The sequence below is a fragment of the Macrotis lagotis genome, chromosome X, assembly GCF_037893015.1.
Source record: "Macrotis lagotis isolate mMagLag1 chromosome X, bilby.v1.9.chrom.fasta, whole genome shotgun sequence".
NCBI classification, from domain to species: Eukaryota; Metazoa; Chordata; class Mammalia; order Peramelemorphia; family Peramelidae; genus Macrotis; species Macrotis lagotis.
In genome coordinates this window covers 387104200-387124675 of record NC_133666.1, presented here as the reverse complement: position 1 = coordinate 387124675, position 20476 = coordinate 387104200, and the positions used below count along the sequence as shown (strand labels likewise).

Sequence of the window (20476 nt, the reverse complement as noted above, 5' to 3'; positions counted from 1 at the left end):
AAATGATTTTAAAATACCAACCACCTAGAGAATCTGAAGCTAAAATGAACCACAAGTTACCATTATAAGCACCTGTACTTTATTCTAAAAAGATGAAGCATACTATTAATGAGACTTGTAGTTTTATAGTTCCAGAAGAAGAAAGATTATATAATGATGAATAAAATATCTTCAAGAGAGAGCATATAAAAGCATGCTTTCTAATGCATTTTTTTTATTTGAGAAAGAAGTTCCTATTGATCAGTCAGCCATCCATGAAAAATAATTCCTTGATGATCTGGCAGTTGAAAATTTTCTGCAAGTGACTTTTTAAAGATCATTTAAACTGGAATTGTATCTAATTGTTAAATTATAGTCTCTTCAAATAGAATTTGTTAAAGAGACATTCAAAGTAGCACCATAGTCACAAAAATAACATATAGTCACCTTTTCCCAATACTCATTCCCCTTTTATTAACACTATCTTTGATCTCTGCTATATGTTAAAATTCTCTTCCTTTTTCTTGTAATGTTGATAATAGCTAGCATTTTAAGGCTTACAAAACATCTTAAAAATATTAACTCATTTTATCCTGAGAGAAACTGTGAAAGTCAAGTACTATTATCCCCATTTCGTAGATGAGGAAATTGAGACAAAAAAAGAGGTTGGGACTTGCCACATTTTTAGGGGTTTTTTGCAAGGCAGTGGGGTTAAGTGGCTTACCCAAGGCCACACAACTAGGTAATTAAGTGTCTGAGGTCAGATTTGAACTCAGGTCCTCCTGACTCTAGGGCTAGTGCTCTGTTCACTGCACCACCTAGCTGCCCCTGGACTTGCCACATTTTACTGGGAGAAAATTAAATAGTATCATTACAGTACACCCTAAGACAAAAGCAGACATATTAACTATTTGCTTCTTCATATTGTGCAGGAATTTCACCTACCTATCAAAGTAAAGACATATTCTATTCATTTTCCATGATCATCACAGCATGAATGCTCAAATAAAATATTTCTTAATATAAGTTTCTTCTACCAGTGACACATCATAGTAGTACCTTTGACTTTCTATAATATTAAATCTATGAATGGTATGGACTTGAGTAATATATTTTTTCTTTGTTCCAAGATATATCCAGTTCAAAGTAAATGAAATATCTCATAAAGAAATATTAAAAGATATTTATTGACAACATATAACATGAAAACTCTCACTTAGATTAATATATATATATGACAACTTGATCCTGTTAAACAGTACTAAAATTATTTAACCTTTTGGTCAATTGTGGTCCAAAGCCACATAAGTTATAAAGATTACAAGATTAGTGGATTGATCAGACAAATATAGAGTGTGCTCATCACATTCTGCCACTTTTTCCAAAGGTTTTTGAGCTCAGTGGTCTAAGTATTTTAACTGATAAATTGTTAGCAAAAAATATTTTCACTGGATCTGTAGTTTTTTAATGTCCAAAATACAATTGGTCAATTTCCCCAGTGTTTTGAATACATTGAGTTTTATTGAACTTTTTCTCTCTACCTCTGGGAATATTGGGCACAATAAACTTTAAAAAGTCCTTCAACACAAAGATAAATGAATAGGTGAAAGATAGTGTTGCCTTGATGAATATCAGTTCAAGAAGTTTGTACTTGAGTAAGCTAAGAAAGTCATTAGCAGTGGTATATTTGACGGAAACTAATGCATTGTACCTGCGAGGCTATACTGAATCTAATAATCTGTGACGGGAGAAATGGAAAAAGTCATAAAGGCATTTCATTAAGTTAGAAATTGAAGGAAAGAAAAGCATGCCCTCTTTTTCAATTTAATATACATTGCAAAAGACTAGATCACACTGGGAAAGAAATTAATTATCTCAAAAGTTCTGACCTTTCACCATCTCCTGACTCATTATTTTGGAAGTTGGTCTTTGGAAGTTTTTTTATGGAATAACAAGGGATTTTATGTAGCTATGTTTTAATGATTTGGAGAAGTTACTTCTCATTCACCTACCTGCATGTTGTGGTTCCTTCATCCAAGAAATATAATTGCTTAAATTCAGCTACTTTCATAGTCATTAAAAAAACCTCACAGATGAAAATTAATCAGCATTTTCATTTATACTCTACTAAGATCTTCCCTCATAAATCTTTACTGCTTTAAGAATAGGCGCTGAATATGGAAGAAGGGCATGCCTACTACAGTAGGATTAGATGAGAGTTAAGACCCTGAGGAATCTGGTAAGCTTTCTTAGCAACTAAATCATGATAAGAATTTTTATCACATCATAATTTTTTATATTCTGCAACTTACCATATTTACAAGAAAAGTTTTAAAATTCAGAGAGTAATCTAAAATTTAATTTTTTGAACATGTGCAGTATAATTAGGGTAAATAATAAAGGAGTATATTTTATAGTTGCTCTCTCAAGACTTTTGAGGAATAAAGAGAAAAAATGCAAAATAAGCCTTTTAGAACTTAATTGAATACTTCTGAATTGTAAAAAGTTGTAAATTTTTGTTCTAAACAAGAAAACATATGAACCACATTAGAAAAAAATAGATTGCATCCCTTGAAGATCCATCTTCCTGAGTTCAAATTGAGCCTCAAATATTTGTTATGTAATTCTGTGCAGATCACTTAATCTTGTTTGTCTCAGTTTCCTTAAAATGAACAAGAGAAGAAAATGGCAAACTATTCCAATATGCTTGCCAAGAAAACTCCAAATGGGATTATGAAAAATCAGGCATGACTAAAACAACTGAATAACGAACAACAGCAAAAATGTTTCTACACATTTCTCATTAAGAATCCATTTTTTAGGGGCAGCTAGGTGGTACAGAGGATAAAGCATAGTTTCTGGAGTCAGGAGGACCTAAGTTTAAATCCAGTCTCAGACTCTTAATAATTTCCTAGCTTTGTGACCTTGGGTAAGTCATTGCCTTGCAAACAAAATAAAAATAATTCATTTCTTTTACCATGTTTTGTGACATAATACAACATATTCAACATATATATATATATATATAAAATTTTCCCCAATTATACGCTAAACCAATGTTTAACATTTGTTTTTTTTTAATCTTTTGAGTTCCAAATACTATTCCTTACTTATTTACTCCCTTTCCTCATTCCCAGAGATGTTAAGCAGTTATAGATCATACAAGTTTGTACTTGTATGATCATGAAAACATTTCGACTTAGGTCATTTTGTACAAGAAGATTTGAATAAAAGAAAAAGAATGAAAGTGAAAAAATAGCATGCTTCAGTCTGTATTTAAACAGTAGCATTCCTTTCACTGGAAAGGGATAATATTCATCATTAGTTCTTTGAGATTGTCTTGGATCTTTATATTGCTGAATGATCCAATGTCTTGGATCATTCGCATTTCTTCATCATTTAAAATTGCTGATACTGTGTACAGTGTTCTACTGGTTCCATTCTCTTCCTTTTGCATCAGTTCATATGACTTGCCAGGTTTTTCTGAAATTATCTTGTTTTTAATGTCTTATTGAACAATAATACTTCATCACATTCATATACTATGACTTCTTAGCCATTCCCCAATTGATAGTTATCTCTTCAATTTCTAGTTCTTAGCCAGCCAAAAGAATTTCTTGTACAAAAAGGTGCTTTCCCCAATACCCCTCCCCCTTTTTTTGATGTCTTGGGGATATAAATCTAGTAGTGATATTACTGGGATGCCTTTTATCACCTCTATTGTTTAGTATTGTAGAATGTTAATTAGAAATGTTAATTACTGCAATGAAAAGAAAAAGAATTAAAGGAATTAGAAAAGGGAATGAGTAAGCAAAACTATCACTCTTTGCAGATGATGATGGTATACTTAGGGAACCCTAGAGAATCAACCAAAAAACTGCTTGAAATAATTAACAACTTTAGTGAAGTTTCAGGAAACAAAATAAACCCACATAAATTTATGATGATGTTTGTCCTTCATTCTCAAAGGAGAGTATGACATCAGGGAGGTGATGCCATGACAAACACATGAATTGGATTTGAGTGAAGGGGTACTATGCTATTGGTGACCAGATATGAATTAGGTTGCCTGGAGATAGCCCTGGATGTAATGCAAACAAGGTTAAGTGACATGCCCAAGGTCACACAGCTAAAAAGTGTGTGATATAAAATGTCCAAGGCTGAATTTGAACACCAGTCCTCCTAACTCTAAGGACAGTGCTCTATCCACTGTACCAACTAGCTGCCCTGGCCCACATAGAAAAATAGCTGTAGATGTGATCAAAGACAATTCTAAAAGATTTGTCATGGAAAATGCAATCTACATGCAGAGAAAGAATTATGGAATCTGAATTTAGATCAAAGCATATATTATCTTCACTTTTTAAAATTTAATTTTTGTTCTGATTTTTCTTTCATAACTAATATGGAAATATGTGTAACATGATTGTGCATATTTCACCTATATCAGACTATTTTCTATATTAGGGAAAGGTAGGAAGGAGAAAATTTTATAAAAAATGAATATTGAAAACTATCTTTACATATGATTAGAAAAATTTTTTAATGAAATTAATTTAAAAAAAACACAAAATAACTGTAGACAATATAAAATACTTTGGAGTCTACCTGCCAAGACAAATTTAGGAACTATAAGAATACAACTACAAAGGGGCGACTAAGAGGCGCAGTGGATAAAGCACCAGCCTTGAAGTCAGGAGTACCTGGGTTCAAATCTGGTCTCAGACATTTAATAATTACCTAGCTGTGTGGCCTTGGGCAAGCCCCTTCACCCTGTTTGCCTTGCAAAAAATCTAAAAAACAAAACAAAAAAAATACAACTACAAAACACTTTTTATAAAATAAGGTCATAACTGAACAATCAGAAATATATTAATAGTTTTTTGGTGGGTCAAGTCAATATAATAAAAATTACAATTCTATCTAAATCTATTTTTTAGTACCATACCAAACTACCAAAATGTATTTTATATAGCTAGAAAAAAATGACAAAATTCATCTGGAGGAACAAAAAGGAAAACAGTATCAAGGAAATGAATGGAAAAAATGTGAAGGAAAATGGTCTGCCATACTAGAGGACAACCAGACCCAGAACTTCATGGAACTAAAACTATAGTGAGACCTTTTAAAGGGGCTTAGGGTTTATATTATTGACATGGAAATTTCAGTAAGATGAAAAAATGAAAATAAAAGAGAGTAGAAATATTACTGTTATTGAGTTGGGCCCCAATAAATATTTGTCAAATTAATATTAAATTATATTATAGTTATCATTTATAAGCATATTACATACCTTTATATATGTGTACATGCTACATCCTGTGATAATTAAAAAAGAATTAAGAGACATATGCTTCTGTGTAATTTAATCATTTTATTAATAAATCCTGCAGGTTATTGTTAAAAGGATGATAATTTATCTGTCTCTCTTAAACCAGAGACTATCATGATGGACTCACAGTTTGTTTACTCTTCCAAGAGAGCAAATATCTCTTTACCAGACTATTCTCAACTAAACTAGATCACTTCCAGCTATATCAGACCATTCTCAAACTTGGTCTTATCTAGAGTGACAAAAGGATCTGTCTCCAGCTAATCAGGATTTTTCCCCACTCTAGATTAAATTCCTTTCAAGGTTGGGTGGGATCTAAGACTTAGGAGAGTCTATGCAGTCTCATTATCAGTAATGTCTTTCAGACTGAAATTTTTTAAATGAAGAATTTAAAAGGGGAGAGCCTCTGAATCTCCTCAGATATTAATTATTTCTCACAAAGGCAATTAGGTAGCGCAGTAGATAGAGCTCTGGCCCTGGAGTCAGAAGGACCTAAGTTCCCATTTGACATCAGATACTTAATAATTACCTTGCTATATGAACTTGGACAAGTAACCCCATTGCCTTGCAAAAAACAAGAAAAAATAATAATAATCATTTATCACAACTCTAGATCTGTATCCATATGTGTCTTTCTTTCTTTTTTTTTTTTTTTTAGGTTTTTTGCAAGGCAAATGGGGTTAAGTGGCTTGCCCAAGGCCACACATCTAGGTAATTATTAAGTGTCTAAGGCAGGATTTGAATCCAGGTACTCCTGACTCCAGGGCCCGTGCTCTAGCCACTGCACCACCTAGCTGCCCCCATATGTGTCTTTCAAGGAGAGAGCTAGCCTTATAATCAGAAACACTTGGAAATCTTTCCTGAAAACCTTTATCCTTATAGTAAACAAAATATTAATCCAGAATCAAGACCTGAGCTTAAATTCTGCCTCAGAATCTTAAGTCGTTTGTAGTCCAGTAACCTCACCTAACCTCTATAAACTTAAATTTCTTGTTCTGTAAAAGGAACATGGGTGAAGTCTTTCTTGGTACTTAGTTTGCTTTTCTGATAAGTGTCTTTCTTTAAACTGACATATCCTCTTGTTGATGTAGTAAAATTAAACACATAGTGATTATGTAAATAAATTCTGATTTTTACCTAGCTATACTAATCCTTGGAAAGTAGTTTCTTGGTGACTGTATCAGAAATTATACCTCTGATCAGGTGATTCTCCAAAGTTTGAACTCTGTTGGCCAAACCTTTGTCAAACAAGAATCATACAATACAATGGAGTATCAAAGTTGAACTTTGATTGTTATGTGTGAATGTTCAGTCAAATGTATTTGTTTATTTAATATTTATCTGATCATACCATAATAATGATATTTTTTAAAAATCAATATAATAAAAATTACAATTCTATCTAAATCTATCTGTGTCAAGCAGGTGAAATTTGTCTTTCAAATTTTTCCCCTCTATTTCCTCTTTCTTAAACACTTCCTACCACCAAATATCTGATCACTACCCTATTCTGCAAATGTCTTGTTTGCTGAAAATTATTACAACCTTTTAATTTCTCTAGGCCTCGTTTTTCTTGACATGATGACATCAAAAGAGGACCTTGGAACCTTTGCAATATCAGACACTAGAGTTGACTGGTCACAGACCAAAATAGAAGAAGAATTGAACTCAGTGATTTCTGAAGCTTGATTAATCAATAAAAATCAATGCATAGAACATAATATAGCCCAAAATATTTGCATATTGACAATTGAGTCCTCAGGTGTGGGGAGAAAACATTTTACTGGCTCTAAAGTAATGATTCTCTAAAATTACAAGGACAGTGAATTACCTTTTTTTATATTAGCATTTAGTATACTAGCAAGTACAAAGTAAATATTCAATAAGTAAGTGCTTATTGTGGCTGGTTGGTTCAGGAAGGAAGGAATGAAAGAAGAAAGGAAGGGAGGGAGAGATCGAGAGATGGAAAAAGAGAGAAAGAAAGAATTTGGACACTCAGAAAAGATATAAGTATTCACATCCATGAGAAGTATCTACAGTTTCAGAAGATAGGGTATTAGGCAAAATGTTCTTTTATGTTTCTGGTTTGAAATGATCTTGGTTCCAGTTTTCATATTTTTCCCTTAACCTTTTAAGAATTGCTAAATGATATCAGGTCATATAACATGTTGCACTTTCAGATAATCACATTTAAGTAGGTTTTTTATGACATTATTAATTAAAGTGTTGAAACAAATCCTAAAATAAATATTGTATCAATATATTTCCTTAGAACAGATTAATTTAGTTGCATAATATATTCATTGACCAGTTTTCAGATTTATCTAGCTTGTACCCCAAAGTGCTGTTCAGAAAAAATTAAGTATAGGAATGCAACATTGTATTTCATAAGATATAAGACTGCTAATATAAAAATTCATGTTCTCATCTGGAAGTGGGAGCTATATAAAAATCAGCCTATTATGAACTGACAAAATAAATGAGTTACAAATAAATAACTTAGAAAACATTGATCTAAGGTGAGATACCTTTAAGATATGAGCCATCTGACTGCTGACGGGTAGGGGGAAAAAAGCTATTCTGTAAAGAAGAAAAATAAATCAACTATGGAAAAATATAAAATAATAACTCTTTCATGGAGTAAAATGCATTAATGAAAACATAAACAGTTTTTATGTAGAAAATGGACTTTTGCATAAATAGAAATGCTTAAATTGCCTTTGAAGAATATGCAGAGATGACCTTTTCATAAGTGAACATTTTTGTGATGGAAACAAACACAAAAAGAATTTTTATGTATTAAAAACTCATTAATGCAAGGGTGAAAAATATTTTTTGGAGGCACAAGTTTAGAGGGCCAGTTTGAGGACAGAGGAATACTTAAGGCTTTAGAGCATTATGGTCCCTCATCTCATTTGCATGTAGCCATACTTAGGCTTTAGTGATTAGAACTCAAAAAGATGAATCAAAAAGAACTGTTTGGAGACTATTAAAGAAGGGCTGCTGGTTTCATAACTAATAGAAAAGGGAAGTTTTTGCTTCATTATGAAAAGATGAGTCGCTAACTAGAAGTACTTACTTGAACTCTGAAATGGGTGTGAAAAACTGAGCCAGAGACAAAGCTTAACAGATGGTGGAAACACTAGATTTGGTCAATTTGAATAAGATATTGATAGTAGGAGATTCAACTGAAAAGAGGACTTCATCTACCCATTCCTGTTTGGTTGGATAGACTGAAGCTTTTGGAAATCTAGTGAATTGCCCTCTAGAGGATTTATAGACTAGAAGTAGCTGTTGATTTCTGTTGTGCTCTCTTATTGGAAAGGGAGAAACAAAAAAAGTGGGAAAGTCAGCTTTGCCCTCTGATTTATTGATGGATAAGTCAATATCCGTAGTATTCTAAAGAGAAGGGACTAGAAAAAAGAAACGTGGTTGCTGATTCAGTTTTCTTCTAATTATTTTGTGTTGTAAGCTTTAATATTCAAGTTGTGCATCCATTTTCAGCATACAATAGTGAAAAGTATAGGATATTGATCTAAGTTGCCAAATGACTTTCCAGTTTTCCCAGCAGTTCTTGTCAAATAAGGAGTTCTTGCCCAAGCAATTTATGTTCATGAGTTTATTGAACGCCAGTTATAGAGTTCGATTGCTTCTGACTCTTCCCTACCTAGTCTATTCCACTAATCCCTTTTTCTATTTCTTAGCCAGTTTCAAATAGTTTTGATAATTACTATTTTAAAATGTAATTAGATTTCAAGTACTTCTTAACCACATTTATCCTTTCCACTTTACTGGCAGAGGTAGAAGCAACTTAGGAGTTGGTTGGCTTGATTTTTTTTCTCACTTATTAACTTTGCATGTAGGCCTATGCAAAAGTGCTATGCTTATTTGAATATCAATATTAAGCTAAGTTTTTTGTTCTTAGTATTTGGGGTTTAGCTTTTCAGACATGATTCATATCTGTTACAGCATTCCTTTATACTATTCCTTGATTGTGGATTTCTGCTTCCATTTCTTTATAAGTTCTCTTAAAATATGAGTTCCAAATAACTTTATACCTCACTTTAAATTTCTTCCCCTTTTTGTATCTCATGCACGATCTTTCACAATAGTATTGTCATATTTTTTCTTTGAAACTCATCTATCTCCCTTGATTTATCTTCCCTTTTAAACTCTCAAATCATATGACCATGCCTCCTATATATTTCAAAATTTAAAAATCTACTTCCTTTTGTCTATGAAACACATCTAATCATTTTCTAGCCTTTTGTCAGTTTTGATTGTCATCAATTCAAAGATGATCTAAACACTGTCTCCTTTGATTCCCACTGCAGCCACTTCACCAATATCATTTCCTTCTAAATTGTTCAGAATTAGATCAAAAGTAGTCCCTGCCCCCCATTTTCTGAAATATATGTAACACAAGACCCTCTCCTCATTGGTAGAAATCAATGCCCATGTCTGTGTGGAGAGGTGGAGAGGAGCTGGCAAGAGCAAGAGAGAAGAAAACTCTATGAAGTTATAGGTAGAATTTCTTCAAGTTTCTCAGTCTCTTTGTAGTTGTTTCAGGCACTTTTGCCAGCTTCAAGACACAAGATGGATGATGCCAATACCATTTCAGGTTGCTGAAGGGAGAATAAGACTCCAAGAAGAAACCAACATGAGAGATTCTAGCAGTCACTATCATGTCCTTAATATGTCCCTAACAGTCCCCTTTCTACACTAGAGCTTTAGGAAATTTCTCCTTGATGGAGATCTGGGACTCCTCTTCAATGAACTGTTACCTTACTTCCAAAGAGAAAGCTTCTTCACTTTGTATTTGTAATTTCCTGTTTTGTTATTTTTCTGGGATAAATGTATTTCTTTTCTTATTGCTATAAGAGTTCATTGTGGAACTGGTATTTAGTGGAAATGGAGTTAAGAAAATAAAGCTTCCTTCTTCATTAATGAACAGCAATCAGAAGTTTCACTTGAATCTGAAAACCACAGAATATTTAAGGAAACAGAAAGATATAAATCCAGCCTGGTACTCCCTCTCTCTGAGGACAGTTTGAATAGGCAAACTTTTGATCCCAAACTCCTGCTTCTTCTCCTTATAAGAATAAAAGTTTCTGGGGCGGCTAGGTGGTGTAGTGGATAAAGCACCGGCCTTGGAGTCAGGAGTACCTGGGTTCAAATCCGATCTCAGACACTTAATAATTACCTAGCTGTGTGGCCTTGGGCAAGCCACTTAACCCCATTTGCCTTGCAAAAAAACCTAAAAAAAAAAAAAAAAAAGAATAAAAGTTTCCCTTAGAGGAAAGGGTGGCAGGGAGAAGATACTAGAGATGTCTATTCTGCCTTCCTTGAAGCCACAGGATGATACCTCCACACTACATAAGGGAGCAGCTTCACTACATATGTACATATAATTGTCTGCAAGGCAAATTTATCAGGTATACTCTTTTTTGTAGAATATAATTCCAGTAACTATCTGGATAGTTGAATAATTATCAGCGCATCATACATTTTTATTTCAGGAAAAATGTTATCCGGCCAGGTAATATCCTCCTACTATAATATCACTATTGCTTTTCTTCTCCTTTTATTCTCAACCAAATTCTTTCCACCAGAATAATCAATTTCCATAATGAAGTATGATTTTTTGACATAAGTGATCCTGTAATATCCTAACTCTTAGTTTATTGTGGTTTTTTATTTAATTAATATATGAGTCTAATTTTTGCCATATTTTAATCTCATATATCTACTTCTTTATATTAAAATTTCAAGTTTATTTTGGTTTTTCCCATAATTTTTACAATAGCATCTAAGAATCAAAGATTTTAAAAGTACTACCTAAAACTATCTTCCTTATCTCCTTTGAATTATTGCCTACTTTCTCCACTATTATTCTTCTATGGATTACTACCTTTTGCAGTGCTTTTTACATTGCTTTACATATCTTCATCTTCCATTTAAATCCTTCCAGATCAAACATAGACTTCAACCCTAGTCAGAAGTCTTTAACTTTATAATCTTCAACCAGGAGATTCAAAAATACCAAAATACTAAAAGTTAAGTGGATCTATAATCTCATCATTTGAGATATTCTCTCCATCCATGCAGATTATTGCCCATCATTGCTTGCTCATTCTGTGTGGTGTTTGTCTATGTGTTCCTACAACTTCACCAAAGGAAGTTCTTACTTTTATCCTGAAATTGAAAGTATACTAATGGAGGACTCAGTCTATCCAGTTTATCCTTGCTTTCACCAAAGGACCAGTCCATCTTCTCTTCCTGTCATAAACCTTCTGAATGACATATTTTTCTTGTATTCTTCTGCAAAGTTCTTCATTGCTTATATATTATAGTTTGTTTGTAAGAACAATACCAAAATATGAAATGGTTTTAGAAAGAAATATATTGGGTCATTTGGGGAAGTGGGTAGGGGAGAGAGAGAGAGAGGCAGAAGGATGAGGATAGGGAGAGAGAGAGAGACAGAGACTGGGAGATAGAGGGGTGGCTCCCTCCCTAAATCTTTGTGAGGCTACTTTACATAAAGTTCAGATTAGTGATTAAGGATATTTGCTTAATTGGTTTTAAGTAAGAAGTAGGTAGTCTCCAAGACTAGGACAGTTTGAGATGTTTATCAGCAGGTAAATCAATCTATTTTGGGGAACATAAAACAAGTTTTGTGTGAACCCAAGGGACCCAATTCAAGCACTGACTGAGATCTAGCATTCCTTAGAACCACCTGGCTTCCCTAAAGTCAATATGGCCTCTATAGTAAGCTCTTTGAATTAGACAATTTTTAGCCACATAAAACTAGTTTCAAACAATATTAACAAATGATAAATAATAATTCCCACTAGTCATATCTCCATTGCCCTCTGCATGGTAATTAATTCTTACTTTTATATTCCATGTCTCCCGGTCATACAAAAAGACTGAGGAAGCAAAACAGATTATTTCCAAAAGAAGCTTGGAATCATAAGGGGAATTTAGCAATTTTCTGAAAGTTATCCATTTCACTCTTCTATTTAATTCTGGGTCCAATTATCCCCACTGAGGAAACTGAGGCTATCATTCATATAATAACTGTTCACTTCCTATTTTTTTTAACTTTTTCTTAAGTGCTAACCCTCTCAAGGAAAAAGAGATACACTCAATTTTAAAAAATATGACATTCTGAGCATTTTGCTTCCTGAAGTATCTCATCTCCTGTATGATTTATTTATTTGTTTAATTTGGTTTTGGTTTTGCTAAACAAAAACATCCTGAGGCTATGTGTAGCTAGGGCCTTATAGACCTAAGGCTTTACCTTTTTAATGTTGACCTCATTCTGTGTTTCACTCCCTGGGGAAGCATCAGTAATGATGTGGTGATGTGAAAGCACAACTTCTGTGCTTTATAGGTGCAGGATCCCTGACATATAGGCCAGCATAGGTTGTTTGCCATGGGAACTTTCCCATCACCAAAGGGCATAAAAGATGCAAGTCTACAAAGGAGTCAGTGTCCTTCAGACTCGGCAAATGACCCACTGCTTTTGAGTCAGTCACTACCCCCGCCAACCAGATATATTTGTTTCTGTATGGAAATGAGGGATGGAAGGAGGTACCTTCTCACCTGAATCTAAATGACTAAGTACAGCTCCTTTTGTTAACCATTATATGGTCAATTAGTCTCAAAGCTGAACTAACAAACCTACTAGAGTCTTGTTGACATTTACCCTGGAAGATTTTGCTCTTACTACCTGAGATTTTCCCTTAGAGAAGCTCAGTATCATGAAAATTGTGCCTCTATTTGTGCATGCCCATGACTTACTAATCTGAAAAAGACTGCTATATAAAGTATTAGGAGAGGAAAAGCTTCAATTCTTCATAATATTTGTCCATTCCCATAACTATTTTAAAGTAATAATTTAGAAAAGAAATAACTTGTTTTGTCTTCATCACCTAAGTTAATTACCTGAGAAATCTAATTGCCCTTTGTTCCAGTGAGAGCTAACTTTAAAAGTTCTATAGAGGACAATTTTGTCTTTTGTAAGAAAATATGGCACTTCATTTGAAAATTCATTTTTTGTCTTTGCTGTGAGGAAGATAAAGTAATGATGATTTCAATAGTTTCAAATTCCCTGATATTTACATGGCCAGTACTCTATCAACACCCAGACAGCCTCAGACACTTACCTAGTTGTGTGACCTTGGGCATGCAGGGTCCTCTCCAATCATCCTGATTCATATCTGGCCACTAGACCCAGATTGCTCTGGAGGAGAAGGTGAGGCTGGTGACTCAACACAGGATCTCCATCACTCAAATCCAATTCATATGCTTGTTATGGCATCGCCTTCCTGATGTCCTGGTCTTCTTCAAAAATAAAGGACAAATATTTATATGGAGTCTAAAGTAATTCCTAGAAAACTGATCAATTAAGAATAAATTTCTTGTAGATTTTCCAGGGAACTGTAAATTTTAGGATAAAGTTAATTTCAAATTACTGTATATTGAAGATGGGAGGAAATGGACTTTGAGGAAAGGGAGCTTAAAGACAGGTCTATTGGGGTTCATTTTTTGTGAAGAATCACCAATCTCTGACTCAGGTAGATAAAGAAAAGCTTAAATTCTAATTCAATGCTTGCACAGTTTACAAGCTATTACAAAGTTCACAGTCCCCACCAAATCCATAAACTACCACATTAATTCACAGCTTAGATCCTTTGGAGAAGCAGCTTGATAGTGAATTTCTGAAAAGTCAGGTTGATTACCAGAAGTTGAGGTTAAAAGAGAAAAAAGAAAAGAAACTTAGATCAACATAGATCCAGACACATGGAGCTGGGCATAATGGTCCAAAGCAAGTTAAAAGAAGGAGAAAAAAGAGAATCTTAGATCAATATAAATCCAACTGCAAGGAACAGACCATATGAGTCCAACTTAGAGAGAGAACAAAAGAGAGAAGGAAACCCAGCCAGAAGTCAAAGAGGAGATGCCCTTGTGGCATGTGCATTGGAGAATACTTGAGGCCAGGTGCTAAACCACTCCTCAAGTACCACCTTTGTCCCACCCACCCAAGGGGGATTTTTGCTCAAATGCATTTCCATGGTAGGTGGGACAAAGGTGGTACTTGAGGAGTAGTTTAGCACCTGGCCTCAAGTATTCTCCAATGCACATGCCACAAGGGTATCTCCCAAGGAGTGGCTAAGACAGCACTCACTTTGCCTGTCCTGTCTGTGTACTGCTGTCTTCTCCTGCCCCAAAGGGAAAGACCAAAAAATAGTGGAGTTTGAACTCCAACTACAGTACTCTATGTCTATGTCTATGTCCAGAGTTCCTCTGCTACAATCTTCAATATACCAAAATGCTGCATTTTGACCAACTAAACAGTAGCTTCTCTGTGCTTGCAAATAATTGCTGTTCATTGGAACAAATGTAAAGTACTAAAATTTCAGTCAACTTTCCCACTGCTAAAGTATTATACTACTTTAAATTTTGATAGATGGAAATGAATCTGTAGATATTGGTAAACTCTCCAGCAGTATAATTTGCAAACCATTCACACCTCCTCATCCACCATTACCCTTTTCTATATTCTTTACATGGGATTCTTTACAACTTACAAAAATTCTTTACAATTTTTGACATGGGAATTCTCCCAACTTTCTGAGAACCTTCCTGTAGAAAAGGAGTTCTTAATTTTGGGTCATGTATTCCTTTAGCAATCTGGTGAAGATTATGGACTCCTTAGAAAAAAAAAGTTAGGGGCAGCTAGGTGGCACAGTGGATAGAGCACCGGCCCTGGAATCAGGGGTACCTGGGTTCAAATCCGGTCTCAGACACTTAATTACCTAGCTGTGTGGCCTTAGGCAAGCCATTTAACCCCATTTGCCTTTCAAAAACCTAAAAAAAAAAGTTTACTCAAAATGTAGTACATTAGATTAAAAGGCAAGCAACTATGAGGAAATTCAGATATCACACTATTTAAAACACAAATCATAGACTCTGGGTTAAAAAAAAAAAAAACTTGTCTAGATCTTTTTATATAGTACCAATACAGGTGAATGGGACAAAGTTTTATCCATCACTTCTTCCTCCTTTTTACTGCATAATCAATTTTTTTTCTTGTCCTACACCTCTTTGATAGAGAATTCCAAGTCCACTCAACAGCATTTATTATCTGCTATGGAAGCAGCTCAGTAAATAGAGAGCACTGAGCCAAGAATGAAGAAGTCCTGAGTTCAACTCCAGTCTTGGACACTCACTGGCTCTGTGATCCTGGGCACCTCAGTTTGCCTTAATCCACTGGAGAAGGAATTGGCAAAACACTAGTATCTTTGCCAAGAAGAGTTACAAAGAATTACATACAGAGTTACAAAGAATTAGACGATTACAAATGAACAATTGCCAGTGTGCCAAGTATTGGAGCTACTCTCCCCACCCCCAAAAAAAGCAAAAAAAAAAATCTTTCAGGGAATTCACAGTCAAATAGGGAGACAGAATGCAAACAATTAATGTATACACATGATTTAAACAGGATAAATTGGAGATAATCTCAGAGGAAAAATATTAAGATGGAGGGGAGTAGAAGAAGATAAATGATTCTTATAGAAAGTGAAAGTTTAGCTAAGATTTGAAGGAAGCCGGGAAACTAGGCAAGTAGGAGATGAGAGGAGAGATCATTTCAGACGTGGGGACAGCCCATGAAAATGGAGTCAAGAGATGACAGTTTGTGCTCAAGAAATAACTAAGAGAAGGTCAGTGTCACTGGTTCTAAGAGAATTAGGATATCATTTAGGTATAAGAAGACTAAGTCAGAAGAGCAAAGGGAATGTAACCCAAAAGACTACTTTATAATGTAACAGGAAGTAACAGGAAGTTATTGGATTTTATTGAGTAAAGAGGTGACACTTTAGGTCAATTACTTTGCCACCTGAATGGAAGATGGACTAGAATAGGGAAAAAGCATTTTTATGCCCCTTCTCTTGTGGAACTCTTCATTTTTAATATATTTACAACCTACTTTTACCTCTCAAATACCTTTCTATTGTCTGTGGGGTTATGCAAAAATTTCAGTCTATGGAGACTGTAATGTTCCATCACCTGCAACCATTTACCATGACTAAAAGATTATTGAAGTTAATTTCAAGGAAGAGTTTACTAATATTTTTATTTTTTTACAATTTACCAAGTGTTCTAACCACTCACTTCTTATTCAATCCAGAAATGCTGATGAATGAACTCTTTGAGCTATCCTTCCTACTTCATATCATAGTTTGGGTAATAGGCTTTTCTTGGTTTTCCTAAAAGAATAGTTATTTCAAAATCTTTTAAGTGATTATGCATCTCATTTGGTATATTCTGCCAGGCCTAGTGCAATCAGTGCAATGTCATCTTCAATCAGGAACATCTGGAGGAGGATTCTAAAGAGAGCTAGGAAAATAATTTACGCAATGATTACAACAGTATAAGTGAAAATAATAATAATAACAACAATGAATTGAATATTGTGTAATTATAATGAAATTTGTCCCTGAAAAAGAGATGAGAAAATGCATCTCCCTCTTTTCTTTGCATAAGTAGGATATTAATTGGATTCAGTTGAAATGTTCATAGTTTTGCTGAATTACTCTTTGTATTTCATTTATCACAAGTAAGAACTCACTGTGTAGGGGAGGGGAAAGAATAGGTTGAAAAATTATGATATATATATATAAAGAAAATATGTCAATACATTTTTTAAAAAAAGAAATATCTTCTATTTGATCTCTGGACCAAATGGATCATGAATAATTATCTCTGTTATTATATCTTCCAAGGAATCTTATATGATTGAGTGCCCTCCCCCCCCACATTAAAAAAAAGTGCAAAGGGGTTGACTTTCTGAAGTAAAAGGCAAGAGGGATCTGATCCTTAACTTTCTCTGTGAGCACTTTCCCTGGCTGGTCTGACTGAGTTTGATGCTGTAGGGGGGAATATAATATTTAGAACTAAATTTCAAGGTTTTAGGTGATTGATTGTGACTTTTGTCTGTTTTCTATTACTAGAAAAATCTCTTTTCCTCTTTCATGGAATATAATATTTTGCTACCTTTCTGCTGTGGGATCTCTGAGACATTGTACTGCACTCAATCTGTATCCCTAGAGAATCATTTAAAGAATATAGTCTCTTTATTCAAAAAACAATTGAACTCAGAAGGAAATTTTTAAAATAGTGAACTCAACAGATTTAAATGTAAGGAGAATTATCTCAAGTTTGTACATGTTGAGTTTGAGGTCCATGGAAGACATACAGTTGTCTTATCTAGAATTCAAGATCAGAAAGTGGCATTGTTATTCTATTTTTACCACTTATTCATTGTTGTAATCTTTAGATTCAGATGCACATTAGTAAAGTATATCATACATGATTAATAGTCTCTTATACATGATTAATAGTCTCTTATTAATTACTGAGACCTAAATCTAAGAAAAAAGTTGAGGAGGTCAACTAGAAAAAAAAATTTAGATTCAGTCTTAAAGGACCAAGGTGAAATTCTTGGTTAATTTATGACCTGTGTAATTTGGAGCAATTCACTTAATGTCTCTTAATCTAATTTCTTCACCTAAAAAATGAAGACACTGAACTAGTGAGTCTCTGAGATCTCTTCTACATCTAAACCTATGTTTCTGTGGAATGTGTACATTATCCTTTTAAACAATAAGTGGGCCAGGTGGTGGGGTAGATAGAGCTCTGGACCTGGAGTCAGGAGGTCTTCTCTTTTTGAGTTCAAATCTTGTCTCAGACACTGTGTGACCCTGGGCAAGTCACTTAACTCTGTTTGCCTCAGTTTCCTCATTTGTAAAAGGAGCTGGAGAAGGAAATGGTAAACCACTCCAGAAGCTTTGCAAAGAAAACTCCAAACAGAGTCATGAAGAGTTGAACACAATTGAATAATAACACTAATTTTGAAAGGAATTGTATTTTAAAGGGAAATAAATTAAATAAAAACCTTACAAAAAGCTTTATGAGGCTATTTGGAATTTCTATCATCAAATTAAAATAGTTATTTAAATTATTATAAATTAATTCATATTAATTACTATTTGTCCAGAATCATAATGACCAGACAATTTACAATATCTGGATTTATTTTTTGCTATTTTCTACTCTGCTTTTATGGGAAAAAGCAAATAAGTCAGTAAGCTGATATCAGAGTTTTTATCAGCAAACCACCTTCAGGGTATGTCACAGAGCCAGTTCAGATTCAGTTTAATTTCCTATACATTCTCCTGTCTGTAACACTATGAAAAGATAATGATGTCCATTGTGTGACACCAGCCACTGCAATATCCTGAAGCTCCTTCAGAATCATCAGAAGTGTCAGAGGTCTCTGACCTGAGCCACAGACAAGTTCTAAGGGAGGCAGATTGTTTCAGAAGGTGCAGTCAAGGACATAGCTTTTGCTAACTGGCTAGTGTGGATTTATCACAGCCAGTTTCCCTTGGGGTGTTTCCTGAGCTTGAAGCCCAGAGCCACTAGCCTGAAGGCATGTGAGATTCAACCAACATCATGCCCTCCTAGTAATGTCCCTGGAGAAGAGACAAGCAGAAACAAATGAGGGAGAGAAAATACCCTGGAAAATTTCTGTATGACCAAAGTCCCCTTATCCCCTGCTCCCAGGCTCTTTAGACCTTTGTCTCCCTCTCAGGTGTATTGGCAGCTTAACTTGAAGAAACAAGGATTCATTACCAGAAATGCAGGTTTGCACATGAGCTGCTGCTACAGAGAGAATATCTCTGGCCTTACTAGTGAAGAGGGTCTCTGTGCTTGCCTGTTCTCATGGTTGACCTACCTATATTTCCCTGATGGGCTAACAAAAAATTAATTATGGTCAGCACAGTTTTGTGGAAATGTATTCCAATTCTTTATAAACTGGGAATCTATGTATGGCCAATATGGTCTTGTTCATTAAAAAAATTTGACCAATTCTCCCCATTCCCCTTCCAAAAAAATGAATATTTTAACACATTAAGAACATGGGAAAACTGCAGCATGGTAGCACAGTGAATATAGCCCCAGCCCTAGAGCAAGAAAGACCTGAGTTCATATCCAATCTCAGACAAATACCATCTGTATGATGAGGGCAAGTCGTTTAACCTCTGCTTCAATTTCTTCATCTATAAAATGAGGATAGTAACCACTTCACAGTGTTGCTGTGAGAATCAAATGAATAATAATTGTAAAGTGTTTAGCACTTTGCCGGAAACAAAGTAAGCACTAAAAAATATAGTTGGTTTTGTTGTTTTATTAATATTATTATTATTGTTATTGTTTATGGTTACTTTCTCAGGATAAATTCAAGTAGATTCAATATAGTTTTCATGTTTATTTTATTATATTCTATTTAATTCTTTGAAAATCTAATTCAATTCAATAAACATTCATTTTCTTCCACAGACAAAAAAGGAAATAGTTAACTTCCCTCAAAGTATATATACTTCTACTAACAAAATTCACAGTATAGGTGTATCAATAATGTGGATTTGTTAACTTTCATCTAAATTCAAATAACCAGGAGAATTCATTTGGTAACTCTAAACAAATGGAAATTCACAATAATATTTCAATCAAAAGACTTATTTTATATCATTTTATTACAATAATTTACTATACATAATTTAAATATATATCATTGAAATTATATTATAATACCAAAACATACTTCCCATTGAGTTGTTAGATGTGAACTATGATAATTCTATCTTGTTTCCCAAAAATAAAAATGTTGAGAAAATATAAGAAGTATAATATGTATAATTCCAAGAGACTTAGGATTGTCGATATTAATTACCATTTGACTTCTAATACTAGAATTACTGAAATTTATTCCCAGTTTTTAGGATAAAAATTAAAAAATCATGATCATTTCCAATATCAAGATACACTAATCACTGCCAGACAGTATGTAATTGGCAGGAAAAATGAACCATTGGTATATAATCAAACACAAGTCCTGTGTCAAATATAATTACTGTAATTTCTCATGTTTTATGTCAGGAAACCCAAAACACTCTAAACATATTTCAAATTGAGCCTCAAAAAGAAAAAAAGAGTATAGAACATATGTAGGAATAAAAGAAGAAAGATAATTCAGGAGTAAGAAATATATATATATATATATATATATAGAGAGAGAGAGAGAGAGAGAGA

The 20476-nt window shown here is 34.0% G+C and overlaps 1 protein-coding gene and 1 long non-coding RNA gene across 9 annotated transcripts in view; one reads left to right on the top strand and one right to left on the bottom strand.

The window, feature by feature from the left end:
* The window catches only part of LOC141503258 (uncharacterized), a 171691-nt gene that overhangs the window by 97368 nt on the left and 53847 nt on the right, over positions 1–20476 (bottom strand). The window contains exon 2 of one of the 2 annotated variants that reach the window (XR_012472795.1): positions 13483–13660. This is a non-coding gene — a long non-coding RNA (uncharacterized LOC141503258). The remainder of the gene's footprint in view (positions 1–13482; positions 13661–20476) is intronic. The other variant, XR_012472796.1, reaches the window with a different exon arrangement.
* The window catches only part of RALYL (RALY RNA binding protein like), an 888236-nt gene that overhangs the window by 855201 nt on the left and 12559 nt on the right, over positions 1–20476 (top strand). The gene's annotated exons all lie outside the window — the stretch shown is intronic.